The sequence below is a fragment of the Xenopus laevis genome, chromosome 5L (genome assembly GCF_017654675.1).
Source record: "Xenopus laevis strain J_2021 chromosome 5L, Xenopus_laevis_v10.1, whole genome shotgun sequence".
NCBI lineage: Eukaryota > Metazoa > Chordata > Amphibia > Anura > Pipidae > Xenopus > Xenopus laevis.
In genome coordinates, this window is record NC_054379.1 from 19,855,108 (window position 1) to 19,872,262 (window position 17,155).

A 17,155-nucleotide genomic window follows, 5' to 3' on the forward strand; every position below is an offset into this window, starting at 1 on the left:
GTGCCATATCTGTAATGTATAATATGAGCAATGCATGTAGTGAATATATTCAATGTATATTCATTATCTGAGCTCAGCCCTTCAAGCACAAGTGGAGATTTCTATTAGTCTGTGTCCTTGTTCAGTCCCCTATCTGTTTTGGGAAAGTGTTGAAGGAATTTTGAATTATTGTTGTGATTATTTCCTTCCCCTTATTTTCCCAAAAAATTAATCTCCCTCCAGTATTGGCTCATATCTCCGGCTGGCAGATATCATTCTCACATTCACTTCATTAAAAAAATAGCGTAGAAAAGACAGACAGATCCCGAATTTATTTTTCTGTGCCAAATATATTAGAGGAATCCTAATTTCCCCCCTACAGAAATGACATATTTCCCTCCCTGCGCTCTAATAGTCTCAGCTCGGTGAATTATGGAGTGGCGTCGACTTGACCACTGAATCGGCCATGAATCAGGGGCAAATAAAGCAAATCCTGCTGACAAGTCCCTGCACCAGATCTAACACTCAATTTAAATGATATTTATCAGGCCCCAGAGGTAGTTTTGCACCTCATGATATATGGAACATGCCATGGGCAATGTAAATTCACTGGCTACATCTGCAAGCAGAAAGCCCATGCAATTAATAAATTGCTCTGTATAAATGATCTCCATTCTCTCAGGGACGATCCATAATATTTGTTAGAAAGGGGGATGACTGGTCCTTTGGTGATTAAATGCTGTTTCCAGAAACAGAAGGAACCGCTGAGATGGAACACGGATACCTGAGGTGTCTATGGGGGAAAGTGATATTATTCTGTGCAACTGTAATTCATGTCAGAATTAAATGGTTTTCACTAGTGATAAAAAGTGGAAACAGAGGTTTTTCTCTCCAGCGCTGGTGAATCTGTTGCCGAATTGCACAATTACCCCTCTTACATGGGGAATAATGATGCATTTTGGGTAAATGTCATGGTGAATTGCATCCGAATAAATATAATATAGGGCTGGATTCAATTTGATGAGAAAAACGTATCTGACTGTTTATCCCATGAATACTGTATTGAAGTAAAGGTATGGGACCTGTTATTCAGAATGCTGGGGACCTGGGGTTTTCCGGATAAGGGGGTCTTTCCATAATTTCCTTTACTTGAAAATCATTTTAACATCCAATAGACGGGTTTTGCCTCCAATAAGAATTAATTATATCTTAGTTTGGATCAAGTAGAAGGTATTGTCTATGGGAGACAGCCTTCCCTTAATGCTGAGCTTTCTGGATACCATAGGGAAAAATAGGACTGCATTAGGAGAATTATTGCTCATAGGTTTTCATGGGATAAACCATAAATATTTATTTCTCATGGAGCTGAATCTGGCCATTATTTGTTACAGGTTTTTATCATCTGTAGCAACCAATCAGGAGGCAACATTTACAGGTAAACTGTTTAAAAGCAAACATCTGATTGGTTGCTATGGGTTACTGGAGCTGGGCAAACTTAGGTGCAGATTCACTAACCTGCGAAAATTCGCCAGCGACGGCTTTGCAGCCATCAAAAACACTTCGTCCAAGCTGCCGAATGCTGACGAATTTTCGCTAGCGTTACTTTGGCAATCAAAGCGAAGATGCATACGGCAGAAAATGATAAAGTTACATGGCAGTATATGTTGCAGCAAAAACATTATATTACACAAGCCCAGGGAACCTTAATAAAGAAAATAGAGTTGTTATATTGCCCTACACATGAGCCCAGTGTATAGTTTGTTCCATATGTTAGAAAATGTAGGGGGGAACCCGGTTACCCAAAAAAAAATTTAAGGACTTTTGCAGCCTATCACCCTGAAAAAGGAAAAGACGCCAGCGTTTTTTTTTTTCCCACTAAAAATATGATGTAAGTAACAGAAGATTGAGGAAGATCTATGCACTCCAGTGCACTTCGTCTGATCTGAGGTCGCAAAGGCAAGTCTGGTGAAAGAGGTAACGTTCAGTAAAATCTTAGTGAATTTTCGCAGAGTGAAAATTCGCCTGCCGATAGAGTGCGAATGATCAATAGCTAGCGAAGTTACGCCGGCACCCGCCGTTAGTAAATCGGCGAAGTGCCTGAATGACGTCACGCTGGTGGATTTTCGCCAGCGTTAGTCACTTTGCCCTTTAGCAAATCTGCCCTTTAGTGGGCTGGCTAGCCTTGACGGGGGGGGGGCAATCCTGAAGGTAAATATGGGTTCGATTTTGGGGAATATTTACATATCTGTGAATTTCTTTATATCTAATTTATGTACTTGAAATTGTAAATTCACTTAAGACAATATTAACGGCATTGCAAGTATAACATAGTCAAATTCTGCTGGTGTAAATACTCACATTTATACCAGAATTTGACACTCCTATAATTGTAATTGGAAAAATGTGCAAAGGCGGAGGTAATTCAATGCTTAATTGCCTGCTGTATCTTTATAATGGTAGTTCCCGAGCCTGGACCAGGCCAAATTACTTTTGGCAAAAAAAAACTTTTTTTCATAGTTGCATTTTAATGCAAGTAAATTGCAGAATTTTTGATTTTGGAGAAGTCTTAGGGGCCGATTCACTAACTTCGAGTGAAGGATTCGAAGTAAAAAAACTTCGAATTTCGAAGTGTTTTTTGGGCTACTTCGACCATCGAATGGGCGACTACGACCTTCGACTACGACTTCGACTTGTCGTTCGACTATTCGACCATTCGATAATCGAAGTACTGTCTTTTTAAAAAAACTTCGACCCCCTAGTTCGCCATCTAAAACCTACCGAACTCAATGTTAGCCTATGGGGAAGGTCCCCATAGGCTTTCCTAAGTTTTTTTGATCGAAGGATATTCCTAAAATCGTTGGATTAAAATCCTTCAAATCGAACGATTCGAAGGATTTGATCGTTCGATCGAAGGAATAATCCTTCGATCGTTCGATCGTACTATCTGCGCTAAATCCTTCGACTTCAATATTCGACGTCGAAGGATTATAATTCCTAGTCGAATATCGAGTTTTAATTAACCCTCGATATTCGACCCTTGGTGAATCGGCCCCTTACACTCAGGTGCCCATTTATCAACATTCTCATTTTAGTGGTTTTACTGGTTTCTAAAATCCCAAAGAAAACACATTTTCACCAAGGCCAAGTAATTTATTACAGCATCCTATTATAAAAAGCATGAACAAGCGGGGAAAAAACGCAGAAAGAATCTTAATATGAATACAAAAACCTCGAAAATGCTTGTTTTCTAATAATTTTCAAAAAAAATCTGAAAACCTCGAAAACTATGAAGCAAAGAAAGATCTTACAATTGTGAAAGGAAATTGACTTCTATGTGACCTCAGCAGCTTTCGGATGGCGAAGAGTTGTTTTAGGGTTTTCTAAGGTTTTTATGGTTAACAAATTATGAATTGTTTGGAATTTATTTTTAGCACTAAAAAATATGATTAGAGGAAATTAAAAAAAATACAAAATTAGCAAATTTGCCCCGTCGTAAATAGACCCTGTAGGGTTGATGCTATTTTGCTCTCCAAGATACTCCTACCAGTCTTGATGAAGATGAGATTTCAGGTGGAATTGTATTGGTTGCCCTGGATATTGTAAGGATTATGTCTGAAAGTGATACGTAATCGATCTGTAACCTGGTGACACACAAGGGGTGCCTTAACCAAATGTTTTAACACTAACAGGGGTTGAAGCAAGAGAGTGTGAAAACTACTGGCAAATGCCAAATGAAAAGGTACTAGGAAACATTATAATTAGTGATGGGTACATTTTTCCCATTTCGCAGAAAAACGTGAATTTTGATGCCGATGTCAATTTGCAGACGTCAAAATCTACACCAGCGTCGATTCTGACATCGGCATCAATTATGACGTCGGTGACAATTTGACGTGCATTAGTCAATGGGCGTGGATTTAAATTTGCCGTGAATTTGCGCCTGGCGAATAAATTTGCCCATCACTAATTGTAATATGTCTGAGACCCCAGACTTATTGCAGAAAAAGCCCCCAATGCAACGGTACTCTACTACAATATTACATTTCTCAAAATATTGTTTACCCTCAGCTCACATTCTTTCCTCTTCCCCTGTTCTCTATATTAGACTTTTGCTCTTAAAAGGAGAACCAAAGCTTAACTAAAGAAGTAGCTAGGAATGTTGTACATTATGTTTTGTGCTTCTGTACCAGCCCAAGGCAACCACAGCCCTTTAGCAGTAAAGATCTGTGTCTCCAAAGATGCCCCAGTAGCTCCCCATCTTCTTTTCTGCTGATTCACTGCACATGCTCTGTGCTGCTGTCACTTACTGAGCTTAGGGACCCACTCACAATATACAGTACACATAGAATAGAAATGTCACAATATAAGGCTGATTAGTAATTAATACAGATAATTACTACATGGAAGCACAGAAACCAGTGCAATTAGCATCAGAATTTAATAATCAGCAAACCTGTAGCATCAGCTTATATTACAGGGGAAGCTCATTTTCTGCTTGATAATTTGTGGTTAGTGGTTAGATGGTGACCCCCTGTGACAAGTTTGAAGTCCTGGATCATTGCTGCTATTGACAAGCTGAAACTTTAGGCTGATGCAATAAGTTCACTATATAAAATTTGGCATTTTAAGCCACATTCATTTTTAGGGTTTAGTTCTCCTTTAATGGGGTTTTTCACCTTCCAAACACTTTTTTCAGCCCAATTGTTTACAGATTGTTCACCATAAAGAAAGACTTTTTTCAATTTCGACCCATTTTCAATTTTCTACAATTTTTCCAAAATCCAAGTTGTTCCTGTCTCTGGTGTTTGAGTCTGGCAGCTCAGTAATTCAGGGGCAGATTCTGAACTGTTACAATTTTGCAACATTTAGTTGATCCATTTCTCAGCAGCATCTCTGGAGTATTAGTAACTATTGTATCAAGTCTAACAGCTGCCTGTAATGAAACTCAGGGATTCTGCTCAGCAGGGACAAACATCAGAAATGTTTCAAATATGGGGGTTATTTACTAAACTCGGAATGCAAAAATTTGTGTTTGTTTTTTTTATCTAAAATCAGACTTTTCGGAATTTATTAAACCCTGAGGATGGAAAAGTCAGAATCTGAAAATCCAGCATCTCAGACCTGTCAAGGTTGCATATAAGTCAACGGGAGAAGTCCCAATGATTTTTTGATGTGCGCTGGGTTTCTGGCAATACCCCAAAGTTTTCTATGTTTTCGGGTGAAAATTCAAAAAAAAATCGTGAAAATCGGATGAAAAAATCTTGAAAATCTGATTTTTTTGCAGCAAAGCAAATTTTCGACAAATAATTAAACGTAAAAAAAAGATTTGATCAGAGTTTGTAGAAGAAAATATTGAGATAAATTCAAACTTTGATACATAACCCCCTAAATGTATCAATTTAGAACAGTTTACAGGGTCTTCCCAGAGCTGCTTTAGAAGGTGAAAAAGGAAACTTTACACTTCAGTATTAGAAAAACAGTCAGACATAGAAAGTAATTGGAAAAAGCCTTTATTTCTGGTGAACTGTCTGAACAGTAAAAAAACTGAACTGTTGGAAGGTGAACAACCCCTTTAAGCCCCCTCATTCTTAGGGGCTGATTCACTATGGGTCAAATATCGAGGGTTAATTAACCCTCGATATTCGACTAGGAATTGAAATCCTTCGACTTCGAATATTGAAGTCGAAGGATTTAGCGCAGAAAATTCTATCGAACGATCGAAGGATTATTCCTTCGAATCGAACGATTCGAAGGATTTAACTCCAACGATCGAAGGAATATCCTTCGATCAAAAAAACTTAGGCAAGCCTATGGGGACCTTCCCCATAGGCTAACATTGACTTTGGTAGCTTTTATCTGCCGAACTAGGGAGTCGAAGTTTTTTTTAAAGAGACAGTACTTCGACTATCGAATGGTCGAATAGTCGAACGATTTTTACTTCGAATCCTTTGATTCTAAGTCGTATTCGTAGTCGAAGGTCGAAGTAGCCCATTCGATGGTCGAAGTAGCCCAAAAAAACCTTCGAAATTCGAAGTTTTTTTACTTTGAATCCTTCACTCGAATTTAGTGAATCAGCCCCTTAATCTTCACCTAGAGTCCTGCACTGGTCCATTTCTTGGAACCCGCAACCTGCAATCTGCAACCCGCAGGTACCCGACCCGCTGCAGGACTATATCTTCACCCTCTTTCTTTTTTTCCTGTTTCCCAATCTATAAAACATCATACACTCCCTTCCCTACTCCTTCTCCATGTTCTATTCCCAGGTACCTTCACTCTCCAACCCCTGCTTCACCCTTGGATTCCAGATAGCGTTTTCTTCCCCTTGGTTCCCTTTCTAGCAGGCTTTCTATTGTCCCACTTATTGCCTATAACTGTTCATGTAAAGCTCACGCTCGTCAGGGTTTGGCTGGTACCGTAGTGGCAGCGTCAGGAAAGATCATCTCAAGTCCAATCACTGCTGCACGGCTGAACATTTGTTTTCTCTGGGTTCTGTCAATTCTCTTTCCTGTTCTTTTGTCTCTCTCTCTTCAGCCACTGATTCTGTTTAATCGATTACACATTGTCCATCAAATCTGACTGTCCGCAACAAATTCTCTGCTTGGCTTTTGTGCATCGCAAGCACATGTATCTGCAGTGCTTCCTATAAATCAAGTTTTACCGCAAGGCTTCCTGCCCATCAAAATCTCGAAACTCTCTGCTTCTTTTCATTTTTCCCTGTTCCTTTCACACAGAAGCAGAAACAGCCCCAGTGTATCAGACTCTCCGTGAAATATGGGAATGCCACTGCAGATTTCAGCTCACTTAAAGGGGAAGTTAACTTATACTCAAACCAAACAGAATGATCTATGTTTGTATGTATTTTCCAATGATTTATATATTGTAGAGGGAAGATCACAGTCTCTCTTCATGGTGTAAGTGATGGGAGTTTAGACATGTGTATCATCTTACAGTTGGATACATCAGTACTGTTATATACAGTCTTATGTTGCCTCCATAAATTGAATTGCAAACCAGATTGATGGCAATGCAGTATTTCATTTTACGGATATGGATTTTGGATGATCCCCACCAACCTTTCTCAAAGATAGGTTAGGAGCCATGTCAGTGGAGTCATAGGGGCAGATTTACTAAAGTGCAAAGTGACTAACGAGAGTGTTACAGCACGCAGGGACTAACGGGAGACTTGCCAGCTCAGACCAGGCAAAGTGCAATGGAGTGCATAGATATTCCTCAATCTTCAGTTATTTACATTACATTTTGTGAGTGAAAAAACTTCTAAGTTCCAAAAACACTGGCATATTTTCCTTTTTTCAAAGTGATGGGCTGCAAAAGTACTAAAAAATATTTTTGTGTAACCGGATTCCCCCATATATTTTCTAACATATGGAACACTATTTTACAGTGGGCTCATGTGTAGGGCATTATAACAACTCTATTGACTTTATTAAGGTTCCCTGGACATGTGTAATTAACAGTGTAAATGTAATGTATTAGATGCAACATGTAACATAAAGACGTCCATTCAACCTTTAAAGGGATACTGTCATGGGAAAAAAATGAATCAGTTAATAGTGCTGCTCCAGCAGAATTCTGCACTGAAATCCATTTCTCAAAAGAGCAAACAGATTTTTGTATATTCAATTTTGAAATCTGACATGGGGCTAGACATATTGTCAATTTCCCGGCTGCCCCAAGTCATGTGACTTGTGCTCTGATAAACTTCAATCACTCTTTACTGCTGTACTGCAAGTTGGAGTGATATCACCCCCTCCCTTCCCCCCCCAGCAGCCAAACAAAAGAACAATGGGAAGGTAACCAGATAACAGCTCCCTAAAACAAGATAACAGCTGCCTGGTAGATCTAAGAACAACACTCAATAGTAAAAACCCATGTCCCACTGAGACACATTCAGTTACATTGAGAAGAAAAAACAGCAGCCTGCCAGAAAGCATTTCTCTCCTAAAGTGCAGGCAGAAGTCACATGACCAGGGGCAGCTGGGATATTGACAAAATGTCTAGCCCCATATCAGATTTCAAAATTGAATATAAAAAAATCTGTTTGCTCTTTTGAGAAATGGATTTCAGTGGATTTCTGCTGGAGTAACACTATTAACTGATGCGTTTTGAAAAAAACATGTTTTCCGATGACAGGATCCCTTTAAATTTCCCGTCATATGCAAATTAGCATGAGCGCAAGACCGCTAACGAATTTGCGCCAGGCAGAATTGAACACTAGCGCATCTTTACTTTTATTTGCTTGCTTTGCCGAAGTAACGCTAGCGAAAATTCGCCAGCGTCTGTCGACCAGGACGAAACTTCGCATTTTAGTAAATTAGCGTTGTCCTAGCAAATTTTGAACTGGCGAAGTGTTGCAATGGATGCGAAACCTCTGCTGCTGATTTTTTTTCACTGCTTAGTAAATTTACCCCATAGAGAAGACTGAGGTTCAGGTAGAAACAGATACCCTCATATCTCTCCAGAATTCTCAGTAAAGCTGACCATACATGGCTAGATTTGTCTGAAAGTTTGCTCATACAATATCCATCTTTTTGGCCTGCATGCTGATCAGTTGGGTATCTTCAACTTAAGGAACAAGGAAATATTAAATCAAACTGTTAGGCACTCCTCAGTAATTCTAGTTGCTTAAATAAAAATCTTACTGGCCCATGGTACTTTTCTTCTCAGTTTTATGCCAACATATTTTCTGGTGCCCCAGCATCTTCTTTGCTGGCACAGTACGGGTATGGGATCCGTTATCCAGAAACCCATTATCCAGAAAGCTCCAAATTAGGGAAAGGTCATCTCCCATAGACTCATTTATAATCAAATAATCCACATTTCTAAAAATGATTTCCTTTTTTCTCTGTAATAATAAAACAGTATCTTGTACTTGATCCAAACTAAGATATAATTAATCCTTATTGGATGTTTACCTAATTTTCTAGTAGACAAGATATGAAGATCCGTAATCCAGAAAACCCCAGGTCCTGATGATTCTGGATAACAGGTCCCATAACTGTACTATACCGTGTATGTGCTCCCCCAAGGCTGCATAGAGGATTCTGGGGAAGAGTATGGTGGCACAGCACAGAGAAGAAAAGTATCTTGGAACAGTGTATTTTTTGGAAAAAAATGAGCAACTAACCAGGTTCTATGACTAGAATCACTTGGAGGGAGACAAACCACTTGGCACCCCCTTTGATTGTACATTGGTTTCTTCACAATCATGGCTGACCTCACTGGTTGAGGAACACTAGTTAAGGGCAGTGGCAGGTATTGATCTATGAGATTGTGATCTATCAATAGATCATAAGCTGGTGAGCACAACACAAGAGCATTACCCACAAGCAGTGCTATTGGTTTAACCATACACATTCAGGCTTTTCTTTGAAATATAGGATTATTCTAATAGTAAAATGTTAGTAGATTCAACTTAGGGGTCACTGTGACAGGACCCTGGCAGGACGGTAGGTCATATTGGGGTAGTTTCTGTAAAATTGCTCCTCTATCAGTAAAGTCTAGTGATGGGTGAATTTGCGCCGTTTCGCTTCGCCGAAAAATTAGCGAAATTCGCGAAAAGGCGAAAAATTTGCGAAATGGCGTCCGTTTTTTAAAAAAAAAAATTTACTGAATTCGCCCATCACTAGTAAAGTCTACTCTGCTATAGGTATCCTGTGCTGGTTCTGGTGGTTGCTAAAAAAAAGTCTGGTACAGGTATGGGACCTGTTATGCAGAATGCTTTCTGATAATAGATCTTTCTGTAATTTGGATCTTCACTTTAAGGGGCACATTTACCTAGGGTCGAATATCGAGGGTTAATTAACCCTCGATATTCGACCATCGAAGTAAAATCCTTTGACTTCGAATATCGAAGTTGAAGGATTTTGCGCTATTCCTACAATTGAAGGAATTAATCGAACGATTAATCCAATTCGAAGGATTTTAATCCATCGATCGAAGGATATTCCTTCTATCAGGAAATTGTTAGGAAGCCTATGGGGACCTTCCCCATAGGCTAACATTGGCCTCGATAGGTTTTAGATGGCGAACTAGGTGGTCGAAGAAATTTTTAAAGAGACAGTACTTTGCTGGTCGAATAGTCGAACGATTTTTAGTTTGAATCGTTCGATTCGAAGTCGAAGTAGCCCATTCGATGGTCGAAGTAGCCATATTCGACCATTCGAAATTCGAACTAATTTTCCCTCTATTCCTTCACTCGAACTAAGTAAATCGGCCCCAAGGTCTACTAGAAAATCATGTAAACATTTAATAAACCCCATAGGCTGGTTTTGCTTCCAATAAAGATTAATTATTATTATTATTGTATTGGATCAAGTACAAGCTATTGTTTTATTATTACAGAGAAAAAGGAAATACATTTTTAAAAATTTAGATTATTTGGATAAAATGGAGGCTATGGGAGATGGCCTATCTGTAACATTTTTGATAACGGGTTTCTGGATAACGAGTTTCTGGATATCGGATCCCATACCTGTACAAAGATTTAGACACTTCAGTCTGTTCATATAAGTCTACAGATATTGTTAACCATAAATGCTGTTTGATATACGTTACATTCGTTTTTTAAACAGCGAAAAGGATCAGTTGATATATATATATATATATATATATATATATATAGAGTTCAAGAGGACCCGCACACCTTGGTTAGTGAACCAAAAATTTCTTTATTTTTCAAACTTGTGCATCCAACGTTTCGACCCACATTAGGGCCTTGATAAATGTGGGTCGAAACGTTGGATGCACAAGTTTGAAAAATAAAGAAATTTTTGGTTCACTAACCAAGGTGGGCGGGTCCTCTTGAACTCTACATAAATACTTTGACCCAGCACCCACGTTCATGGAAGACTGGTTTAGAGTGCAAGCGTCTGATTCAGGTTATATATATATATATATATATATATATATATATATATATATATATATATATATATAATGTCTGCAGTGTCTCGAGAGTGACATTTGGACACCTCATTAGATTTTACTCTTCATTTGCTTTATGGCAGTGTTACCCTTTGTGGGTCAGGATGAAGAGTCAGTAGCCAGGGCTGGACCTCGCCGTAGGTGCAAAGTGGAGAAAGATTATTTGTGCTTGAATGGAGGCAACGTTTTTCTCTGCGAAGGAACAAATAAAGGAAAATCCTATGGGAGGATCAAGCCGCTGCTGGTGGGGGCACTCTGGTTCAAAGCCATTGAGCAATTCTACTGGGTCTGTGTAAATGTCACACATGTGTCCCCCTGTGATAATACACACACAGTCACAGCGAAGCCTCTCGGCTCAACACCTTTGTGGGTTTCTCATCTTTTGGTGCTTTGCTTGTTGATCTTAACAAGTGTCATTTTAATAACATGTTCTTTCTCAACTTCGCCCCGTATCATATTCACTTTCAGCTTCTCTCTCTCAGGAGAGTAGGAATAGCTGCCCCTTCATTATAATTAGGTAAGAATATTTGCCCCTTCCCTATAACTAAGTAGGAATAGCTGCCCCTTCTCTATAACAGTGTATGAAACTATCTTTTTCTTATAGGGTCGGACTGGGCCGGCGGGACGCCGGGAAAAAACCTGGCCCAGATCCACACCCTGGTTTTTTTCCCTGCGGCAAAAAAAAGCAGCTGCTGCCCATGTGCGAGTGTGCGGTGATGCTCTCGTGAGTCCGATCCCATTTTCTTATGTTGTGTTTTATTCTTACCCCATATCTCCTTGTTCTTTGTGCTACAGAACTTTTCTCCTTTAGCTGAACTTGATGTTTCTCCGTTCTGCATCTCAGAGCTCCATCATCTCCCATTCATTCTGCTCTACTCCAAACTGATTTTGGGGGTAGCTGCTTGGAACCCTACACATAGGGCCATATTTATAACCGTAGTAGAAAAAACAGTGTCTACAGAACCAGTGGAGATAGTAAAATTGGTGTAAATGTTTGCACTACTATCACCATCTTTAACTTAGCTGCAGTCTGCTCAGGCATGGAACTAGGGGCATGTGCCTTGGGTGCAGTTGGGTGCAATAAAGGAAGCTTCGGAATGAAGGGCCCAAGGCCCATGGGGGACTTCCACCACAGGGGCCCGACCCCCCCCATCCAGGCCCCAGCCATAACCCCCATCCAGACCCACCGCGTGTACCTGTTCTCTAGTTGCAGCCACAATCAGGGCCGATGGGGGGGAATGTCCAGTATTGGTAGTGGTATGTAGCAGGGTTGACTTACCAATAAAGATGGGGGGTCCAGGTGCACAAGCTCCAGACCTTCAGCTTTTGGGAGGCAATAAATGCAATAGAATATTCATAGTAGGACTGGCACAAACCGGACATCACTCCAATGCTTGATGCAATTAAAAGTATATTTTATTTAACAAAAAAAATCTCAAATTATGTAGCCTTACGATTTTCGTGCCACTTAATCATAGGCTGGACATTTTCTAAATACACACAGATATTTAAATGAAAATTAATCAATCGCATTCAAGCTTAGGGCAGCCAATCACAGGGGTTGATGTAAATAGAATTGGAATGTCCAAGGTTGTAAATAGAGGTAAAAACTCTAAAGCATTATTTTTAAAAAAGTTATTACATTTGAAAGACATTTTTTGTATAATAGAATCAAAGTCAAGATAATAAATGTTAGGGTGACATATTTATAGTTATGAACAATTGTAAATTAAATAAAACAAGAAACATTATAGTCAAGATTCATTCCTAATGGTCGTTTTGTTCCTAAATAAAAGATCAGTTTTAAAAGTTTAGCTATATCTATATAGTTATCATAGGGTTTTTACCTGGTGTTCCACCAGCCCATCCGACCCTGAATAAAGGCAGAGTGATCTTATGGGAAGGTGACTGGCTTGTGACATGTAGAGCGAGGAGGATTGAGAACTAGCTGGGGGGTGGAGTGTTGAGGGTTAATGAGCAGCATGCCTGACAAAGTGTGGGCTGCAATATTTTCTGGTTCGGTTGCCCGGTTCTGAGATTACAAGCACATGCAGGGAGAACCTGCAGTGCACCTTCACCAAGCCACGGACAAAGATGTTGACATGCCTCACTCTTCTACCTCCAGGCAAACTGGCAAACAGAATAAACCATTGCCACTGAAATACTGATGGAGCATATTATAGGTGAGCTCTACTTCGAGTAAGGGGAGACAGTGATGCATCAAGTACAGGGTTATAGGGAGAAGGATAAGAGACACACTACCAGGAAAGTTAAAGGGATTCTGTCATTGGGAAAACGTGCATCAGTTAATAGTGCTGCTCCAGCAGAATTCTGCACTGAAATCCATTTCTCTAAAGAGCAAACAGATTTTTTCATATTTAATTTGGAAATGACATGGGGCTAGATATATTGTCAATTTCCCAGCTGTCCCCAGTCATGTGACTTGTGCTCTGATAAACTTCAATCACTCTTTACTGCTGTACTGCAATTTGGAGGGATACCCCCCTCCCTTCCCCCCCAGCAGCCTAACAACAGAACAATGGGAAGGTAACAGGTAGCAGCTCCCTAACAAAAGATAACAGCTGCCTGGTAGATCTAAGAACAGCACTCAAAAATAAAAATCCAGGTCCCACTGAGACACATTCAGTTACATTGAGTAGGAGAAACAACAGCCTGTCAGAAAGCAGTTCCATCCTAAAGTGCTGGCTCTTTCTGAAAGCACATGACCAGGCAAAATGACCTGAGATGCAACTACACACCAATATTACAACTACAAAAAAAAAAAAATACACTTGTTGGGTTAGGAATGAAAGAGTAGAGTGAATTAATTGCAGTGTAAACAGTGTAATTTAGAAATAAAAAATACATCATAAAAATCATGACAGAATCCCTTTAAGTTTTAATGTCCTGGAATGTTTCACTACCCACTGTGTGTTTTGAATGTACATTAATTTAGCCCCACTTTCTCCATTCACTTCTATTTCCACGGTTGTTGTTTCTCTGCGTGAATCGTAATATAACAGAGCTGAAACCCTTGTGTTCGCGGCACAGCAAAAACCATGTTGATTATGAGCCGTGGTCAGACATCCCGACAGAATAAAAAGGAACTTGACGTGCCTGATAATGTGGTTGTCTGGAAATTGTAGCTAGTGCATCTTCCCCATTAAATATCACAGGCGAATGGCACTCGTCATTCTTGTCTTGGGAAAAGGGCCAATTATTTCTTATTTCCCCCAGTGAAGCATATGATAAAATGAAGAGAAGGGCTTGTAGGTAAAGAATGTCAGTGGTGGAAGGAAGCTTATAAAAACCCGGTTTCATAAAACATTCCTGCAAACACCTCCGCAACTCAGAGATAGTGGGTTTTATAGGAACATTAAAGGGTTCGTGGATTATCTCTGCAAGTATCTTATAATAGGAACAGGCAACCCGCGAGGCTGCTGGGAATTAACCCTCTTTTATTCAACTGACAATGCATTTAGGGCTAACCGATATTAAATAAATATATTTATATGTACAAATTCACATTCCATTACGGATTTAAGGGACAAGTAAGGACTCTCTTAGCCTTAGCCATTCACTTTGGCTTTGGACCATGAACTCCGCGTCATGTATGGGCTCCCAGAGCACCCACAAGGGCACATTATATTATTGACTGTAGAATATAATAATAGGAAGCTAGAGGAAAATTAAAGAACTAAATGGCAATATCAACTAAATGACCTGCTGAAAGACAGAGCATCGTGAAAGCTCCACTGTATCTTAAACCTAATACTATGGAAAAGATAGGGAGCATTTCCACATATTAAACAGTATTGGGGTAATGATGCCCCAGATGGGACAGGCAAGAGAATATTATAGTATAGAAGTATAGAAGCCACATAAGGTGTCAGTAAGATCATCAAAGACAAACCTTAACCAAAACATTGAGTAGCAATGATCAACAATCACAAGAAACAGAATCTCTACACATTCAGAAGAAACACATTTTGGAGCAAATTCACTAACCTCCGAAAATTCCCTAGCGACGGCTTCGCTTACATCGCAACACTTCACCAGGCGTAGATTCGCCAGGACAACGCTAATTCACTAAAATCCGAAGTTGCATCCAGGGTGCCGAACGCTGGTGAAGTTGCGCTAGCGTTGCCTAATTTGCATACAGCGGGAAGTTAAAGTACGTTGAACGTATATGTTGCAGCAAATACATTACATTACACAAGCCCAGGGAAACCTTAATAAAATAAAATATAGTTGTTATATTGCCCTACACATGAGCCCAGTGTATAGTTTATGTGCCATATGTTAGGAAATGTAGGGGGGAAGCCGGGTACCCCAGAAAAAATGTACGATCTTTTGCAGTCTATCACCCTGAAAAATTAAAAGTTGCCAGCGTTTTTTGGGACTTAGAAAATTTTTCAACTATTTTTTGAGGAAGTCCTATCTACTCTATTGCACTTCGCCTGGTCTGAGGTGGTGAAGGCAAGTCTGGCGCAAGAGGTAACATTCAGTACAATCCGCATCTTAGTGAATTAGCGAAGTAATGCTCTTTCTCTAGAGCGAAAATTCGCCTGGCGTAAGAGTGCGAAGTATCGCTAGAGTCTATCTCCTTGGCTAGCAAAGTGACGCCAGCGACTGTTAGTAAATCGGCGAAGTAACGAAATGATGTCATGCTGGTGAATTTTCGCCGGCATAAGTCACTTCGCCTTTTAGTAAATTTGCCCCTATACAATACTCTACAATAAACAGCACCAGGTAATTAATGCAGAACAAAAACAAATTATCCCCCTTATATCTCTCCTCTTGTGGCTCCATACATTCCTGGCCAACTGCTCCTTTCCTTTAAGAGCCACCACTTGGTTACACCACCCACTTCTCTTGCTGTATCCCACCTTAAAGGGATTCACCTTTGAATTAACTTTTAGTATGATGTAGAGAGTGATATTCTGAGACAATTCACAATTGTTTTTTTTTAGATTATTTGTGGTTTTTGACTTATTTAGATTTTTTATTCAGCAGCGTTCAGCAGCTCTCCGGTTTGCATTTTCAGCAATCTGGTTCCTAGGGTCCAAATTATCCTAGCAACCATGCATTCATTTGAATAATAAACTGGAATATTAATAGGAGAGGGTCTGAATAGAAAGATGAGTAATAAAAAGTATCAACAGCAATACAATTGTATCTTTACAGAGCATTTGTTTTTTTAGACGGGGTCAGTAACCCCCATTTGAAAGCTGGAATGAGTCAGAAGAAAAAGGCATATAAATTAAAATAAATAAATTAAAACTATACAAATTAAAAAATTCAGATCAACTGAGAAGTTGCTAAGAATTGGCCATTCTGTAACCTACTAAAAGTTAACTTTAAGGTGAGTTAGCGTAGAGTAGTTCTCTCTTGCTGCCAACCACTGTAATTTTCAGAATTTATTATCCTCCTGTTTATGACTGTAAGTTACCCACCCATGTAGATTGTAAGCTCTACGGGCAAGGACCTCCTCCCATTTGTCTTAGCACATACCAATTTGCTTAGATAAACTCCCACATTACTCTGGACAAATGTTTTTTTTTTTATCTGTATGTAATGCTCATGAGCCTTTATACATTATTAGCTCATAAATTCTGTGTTTAATTATTGAATGAAAGAGTAATTACCAAATCAGACCTGACCTCCCACAAGGAGCACAAATAACCAGACTATGGATGTTTTATTTTGACATGTTGTGAAAAGACGGATTTCATTGCAAAAGACCGTTATTAAGACCTGAAGGGAAAAGAGGAAGAGGACGGCTGGCAAACAAGATGAATACATGTAGTCACAGCAATTATAGACATGTCACCGGGAAGCCTAAAGATCCGAACAGGAAAGGACATTATTACATGTGGTCTCTAAGTCAAAATCAACTTGATGCAACATAATGACTGTGAAAACAATCCACCTGGCTGTAGTGTGTATATAGAGAGAGAGAGAGAGAGAGAGAGAGAGAGCGATGATGGGACGCACATCCATTCGAGCGAAAATGTCTGGGTGCCGATCGTAAAGTAAATAAATGTATCCCAGCAGATGACGGCACACCAAGAAACATGTAGCACAGCGCAAAAAAGGTTAAGTTACATCAGGTTTATTTGATCCAATGTTTCAGCTCCATCTTGGAGCTTTCGTCAGGGAAAGCTCCAAGATGGAGCTGAATTCCCTATTTCTTTATGGCAACAAAGAGGTTTAATAATGGAAGAATAGA

General features: G+C 39.6%; 1 protein-coding gene across 1 annotated transcript in view; it reads left to right on the plus strand.

Moving 5' to 3' along the window:
• The window catches only part of LOC108716096 (ALK tyrosine kinase receptor-like), a 349,880-nt gene that overhangs the window by 225,057 nt on the left and 107,668 nt on the right, over positions 1–17,155 (plus strand). The gene's annotated exons all lie outside the window — the stretch shown is intronic.